Genomic DNA, 6,000 nt, shown 5'->3' with positions numbered 1-6,000 from the left:
TAAAAGCAGCGCGTCGCTTGTGGATGTTCACGGTCAGGGACAAGTCGCTTCCTTGTCCTCCTCAGCAAAAACTACAACAAGAGAGAAGGATGCAGCAGGCGACACAACGGGTCACTCCATGGAGCTCTTTACACATACCGTCCCTGGCTTAGAAAGTGAAACATTTAACAGGCCATGCCCATTACAAGTGTATTCTGACATGGAGTGCACTGATGCACAGCCACAGCCAGAGTACTATGCTGCTCCTTTGACTCAGACCACCACATTGCCCTCTCAGGGTACAGATCCACAATCAGACCCTGATGAGACTATGTTGCCCCGCCACGAACGCTATACCACCGACCGACACAGTGACACAGACGAAGTTGCACACGAGCTCGAAGAGGAGGTAATAGATGACCCAGTTATTGACCCCGATTGGCAGCCATTGGGGGAACAGGGTGCAGGCGGCAGTAGTTCAGAAGCGGAGGTGGAGGAGGGGCCGCAGCAGGCATCAACATCGCAACAGGTTCCATCTGCCGGGCCCGTATCTGGCCCAAAACGCGTGTCAAAGCCAAAACCTGTTGGAGGACAGCGTGGCCATCCGGTTAAAGCTCAGTCTGCAATCCCTGAAAAGGGATCCGAGTCTAGGAAGAGTGCAGTCTGGCATTTTTTTAAACAACATCCAACTGATCAGCGCAAAGTCATCTGTCAAAAATGTTCAACTAGCTTAAGCAGAGGTCAGAATCTGAAAAGTCTAAATACTAGTTGCATGCATAGACACTTAACCACCATGCATTTTCAAGCCTGGACTAACTACCAAACGTCCCTTAAGGTTGTAGCACCCTCGGCCAATGAAGCTAGTCAGCAACGCAACATCCCTTCCGTCACTGTAAGGCCACCATTTTCCGCACCACCGGCAGTATCTGTGCAGGTTTCTTTGCCAGCCAAAAGCAGTCAGGGTCAGGGAACCACCAGTTTTGTAGGAGGAAATATTGCATCTAGGGCACCGGCGGAAACAATACCGTCTCCAACCGTCTCTCAGTCTGCCATGTACACCGGCACACCCGAAAGTTCCACGATCTCCAGCTCTCCAGTCCAGCTCACCCTACATGAGACTCTGGTTAGAAAAAGGAAGTACTTATCCTCGCATCCGCATACACAGGGTTTTAACGCCCACATAGCTAGACTAATCTCGTTAGAGATGATGCCCTACCGGTTAGTTGAAAGCGAAGCTTTCAAAGCCCTGATGGAGTACGCTGAACCACGATACGAGCTACCCAGTCGACACTTTTTTTCCAGAAAAGCCATCCCAGCCCTGCACCAGCATGTTAAACAGCGCATCGTCCATGCACTCAGGCAATCTGTGAGTACAAAGGTGCACCTGACTACAGATGCATGGACCAGTAGGCATGGACAGGGACGTTATGTGTCCATCACGGCACACTGGGTGAATGTGGTGGATGCAGGGTCCACAGGCGACATCAATTTAGGGACAGTTGTGCCTAGCCCACGGTCTAGGAAACAGTTGGCTGTAGGCGTTCACACCCCCTCCTCCTCCTCCTCCTCGTCCTCCTGCAGAAGCTACAGCTCTTCCACAGAACGCAGTCTGCCAACCACTCCATCGGCAGATGACACTGTTGCACACCAGTTGTCCCATTATGGGCCAGCTACTGCCAAGCGTCAGCAGGCTGTATTGGCTATGAAGTGTTTGGGCGACAACAGACACACCGCGGAAGTTCTATCCGAGTTCTTGCAACAAGAAACGCAGTCGTGGCTGGGCACAGTAGATCTTGAGGCAGGCAAGGTAGTGAGTGATAACGGAAGGAATTTCATGGCTGCCATCTCCCTTTCCCAACTGAAACACATTCCTTGCCTGGCTCACACCTTAAACCTGGTGGTGCAGTGCTTATTGAAAACTTATCCTGGGTTCTCCGACCTGCTCCTCAAAGTGCGTGCACTTTGCTCACATATCCGACGTTCGCCTGTACACGCCAGCCGTATGCAGACCTATCAGCGGTCTTTGAACCTTCCCCAGCATCGCCTAATCATAGACGTTGCAACAAGGTGGAACTCAACACTGCACATGCTTCAGAGACTGTGCGAACAGAGGCGTGCTGTTATTTATTTGTGGGAGGATACACGGGCAGGCAGTAGGATGGCAGACATGGAGTTGTCAGGTGTGCAGTGGTCTAAGATACAAGACATGTGTCAAGTCCTTCAGTGTTTTGAGGAATGCACACGGCTGGTTAGTGCAGACAACGCCGTAATAAGCATGAGCATCCCCCTAATGCGTCTGCTGATGCAAAGTTTGACGCACATAAAGGAGCAGGCGTCTGCACCAGAGGAAGAGGAAAGCCTTGATGACAGTCAGCCATTGTCTGGTCAGGGCAGTGTACAGGACGAGGTAGCGGGCGAAGAGGAGGTGGAGGACGAGGAGGATGATGGGGATGAGTATATTTTTAATGCCGAACCTTTCCCGGGGGCACAGGAAATTGGTTGCGTGTCACGGCCGGGTTCTGGTTTTTTGAGGGACACAAGTGACGTAGATTTGCCTGCAACTGCCCCTCAACCAATCACAACCGGAGATTTGACAACTGGAACTTTGGCCCACATGGCGGATTATGCCTTACGTATCCTAAAAAGGGACACACGCATTACGAAAATGATGAACGATGACGATTACTGGTTGGCCTGCCTCCTTGATCCACGCTATAAAGGCAAATTGCAAAATATTATGCCACATGAGAACTTGGAACTAATATTAGCAACCAAACAATCAACTCTTGTTGACCGTTTGCTTCAGGCATTCCCAGCACACAGCGCACGTGATCGTTCTCACACGAGCTCCAGGGGGCAGCAGACTAGGAGTGTTAGGGGTGCACACATCAGAAGTGGCGTTGGACAGAGGGGTTTTCTGACCAGGTTGTGGAGTGATTTTGCTATGACCGCAGACAGGACAGGTACTGCTGCATCAATTGAAAGTGACAGGAGACAACATTTGTCCAGTATGGTTACTAACTATTTTTCATCCCTTATCGATGTTCTCCCTCAACCGTCATTCCCATTTGATTACTGGGCCTCCAAATTAGACACCTGGCCAGAATTGGCAGAATATGCATTGCAGGAGCTTGCTTGCCCGGCAGCAAGTGTCCTATCAGAAAGAGTATTCAGTGCTGCAGGTTCAATATTAACCGAAAAAAGGACTCGTCTGGCTACCCAAAATGTTGACGATCTAACATTCATTAAAATGAACCACAACTGGATTTCGAAATCTTTTGCCCCACCTTGCCCGGCCGACACCTAGCTTTCCTATGAAAAGCTCTTGCCTGTGAATTACTTTTCTAATGTCTAATTTGCTGCAGCTGATTGTACAGCATACGACATGTTTACACCTCCCTAAATGGCAAAACTCCCCACACGGGGCCGTGGTATCGCGACTTGGCGCAAGCACCCGTGAGACTGCTGTTTGTCTGAAGAGGTGGGTGTGCTCGCTTTTGGTTGACGGCATTGCTACTGGGTCCCTCATAGTACAATGTAGTGTCTCTGGCGGTGGTGGTGCGCACCCAACGTCAGACACACCGTTGTAACATGAGGGGCCCTGGGGCGGTCCCGCCGGCCTCAAGAGAGTTCCCCCCTACCCCAGCTCAAAATGTGCTCTACCACGTGCAAAATTATGTCGCACAGCTCCACCAATCTTTAGTCTATTCGCTGACATCATTCAATGTCTGGCACTGACAATACAAATTTATAGACATCTATGATGCAACTTAAAGTAGTCTGTGTCTGTGTCCTATATTGGCACCATTAAATAGTTACTGCCAAATTACTATGTCAGAAACTCAGTAGATGAGCCCACCCCTGTACCTAAGTATGCCACCTTTTTTTTTGTTTTGGTTGTTTTGCGAGACATTAACATCTATTTATATTTTGGGAGTACTGGGACAGACACTCCTTGCACTACTCCTCCACTCACCACCAAGCTGCCTGTGTATCCATGTAACCGCTGTAAAGCTGCCATGAGCCTATTGTTTGTTATTTTAGGCCTTTGATAGCCTGTCTGCGGTCCCTACTTTAAATACTCCTCCACTGACCACCAAGCTGCCTGCCCGTGTATCCATGTAACCGATGTAAAACAGCCATGAGCCTATTGTTTGTTATTTTAGGCCTTTGATAGCCTGTCTGCGGTCCCTACTTTAAATACTCCTCCACTGACCACCAAGCTGCCTGTGTATCCATGTAACCGCTGTAAAGCTGCCATGAGCCTATTGTTTGTTATTTTAGGCCTTTGATAGCCTGTCTGCGGTCCCTACTTTAAATACTCCTCCACTCATCACCAGCTGCCTGCCCGTGTATCCATGTAACCGCTGTAAAGCTGCCATGAGCCTACTGTTTGTTATTTTAGGCCTTTGATAGCCTGTCTGCGGTCCCTACTTTAAATACTCCTCCACTGACCACCAAGCTGCCTGCCCGTGTATCCATGTAACCGCTGTAAAACTGCCATAAGCCTATTGTTTGTTATTTTAGGCCTTTGATAGCCTGTCTGCGTTCCCTACTTTAAATACTCCTCCACTGACCACCAAGCTGCCTGTTTATCCATGTAACTGCTGTAAAGCTGCCATGAGCCTATTGTTTGTTATTTTAGGCCTTTGATAGCCTGTCTGCGGTCCCTACTTTAAATACTCCTCCACTGACCACCAAGCTGCCTGCCCGTGTATCCATGTAACCGCTGTAAAACTGCCATAAGCCTATTGTTTGTTATTTTAGGCCTTTGATAGCCTGTCTGCGGTCCCTACTTTAAATACTCCTCCACTCACCACCAAGCTGCCTGTGTATCCATGTAACCGCTGTAAAGCTGCCATGAGCCTATTGTTTGTTATTTTAGGCCTTTGATAGCCTGTCTGCGGTCCCTACTTTAAATACTCCTCCACTCATCACCAGCTGCCTGCCCGTGTATCCATGTAACCGCTGTAAAGCTGCCATGAGCCTATTGTTTGTTATTTTAGGCCTTTGATAGCCTGTCTGCGGTCCCTACTTTAAATACTCCTCCACTGACCACCAAGCTGCCTGCCCGTGTATCCATGTAACCACTGTAAAACTGCCATAAGCCTATTGTTTGTTATTTTAGGCCTTTGATAGCCTGTCTGCGGTCCCTACTTTAAATATTCCTCCACTCACCACCAAGCTGCCTGTGTATCCATGTAACCGCTGTAAAGCTGCCATGAGCCTATTGTTTGTTATTTTAAGCCTTTGATAGCCTGTCTGCGGTCCCTACTTTAAATACTCCTCCACTCATCACCAGCTGCCTGCCCGTGTATCCATGTAACCGCTGTAAAGCTGCCATGAGCCTATTGTTTGTTATTTTAGGCCTTTGATAGCCTGTCTGCGGTCCCTACTTTAAATACTCCTCCACTGACCACCAAGCTGCCTGCCCGTGTATCCATGTAACCGCTGTAAAACTGCCATAAGCCTATTGTTTGTTATTTTAGGCCTTTGATAGCCTGTCTGCGGTCCCTACTTTAAATACTCCTCCACTGACCACCAAGCTGCCTGTGTATCCATGTAACCGCTGTAAAGCTGCCATGAGCCTATTGTTTGTTATTTTAGGCCTTTGATAGCCTGTCTGCGGTCCCTACTTTAAATACTCCTCCACTGACCACCAAGCTGCCTGCCCGTGTATCCATGTAACCGCTGTAAAACTGCCATAAGCCTATTGTTTGTTATTTTAGGCCTTTGATAGCCTGTCTGCGGTCCCTACTTTAAATACTCCTCCACTCACCACCAAGCTGCCTGTGTATCCATGTAACCGCTTTAAAGCTGCCATGAGCCTATTGTTTGTTATTTTAGGCCTTTGATAGCCTGTCTGCGGTCCCTACTTTAAATACTCCTCCACTCATCACCAGCTGCCTGCCCGTGTATCCATGTAACCGCTGTAAAGCTGCCATGAGCCTATTGTTTGTTATTTTAGGCCTTTGATAGCCTGTCTGCGGTCCCTACTTTAAATACTCCTCCACTGACCAC

This window comes from Ranitomeya variabilis, chromosome 3, assembly GCF_051348905.1.
Source record: "Ranitomeya variabilis isolate aRanVar5 chromosome 3, aRanVar5.hap1, whole genome shotgun sequence".
Lineage (NCBI taxonomy): Eukaryota > Metazoa > Chordata > Amphibia > Anura > Dendrobatidae > Ranitomeya > Ranitomeya variabilis.
This window is presented reverse-complemented; position numbering follows the sequence as displayed.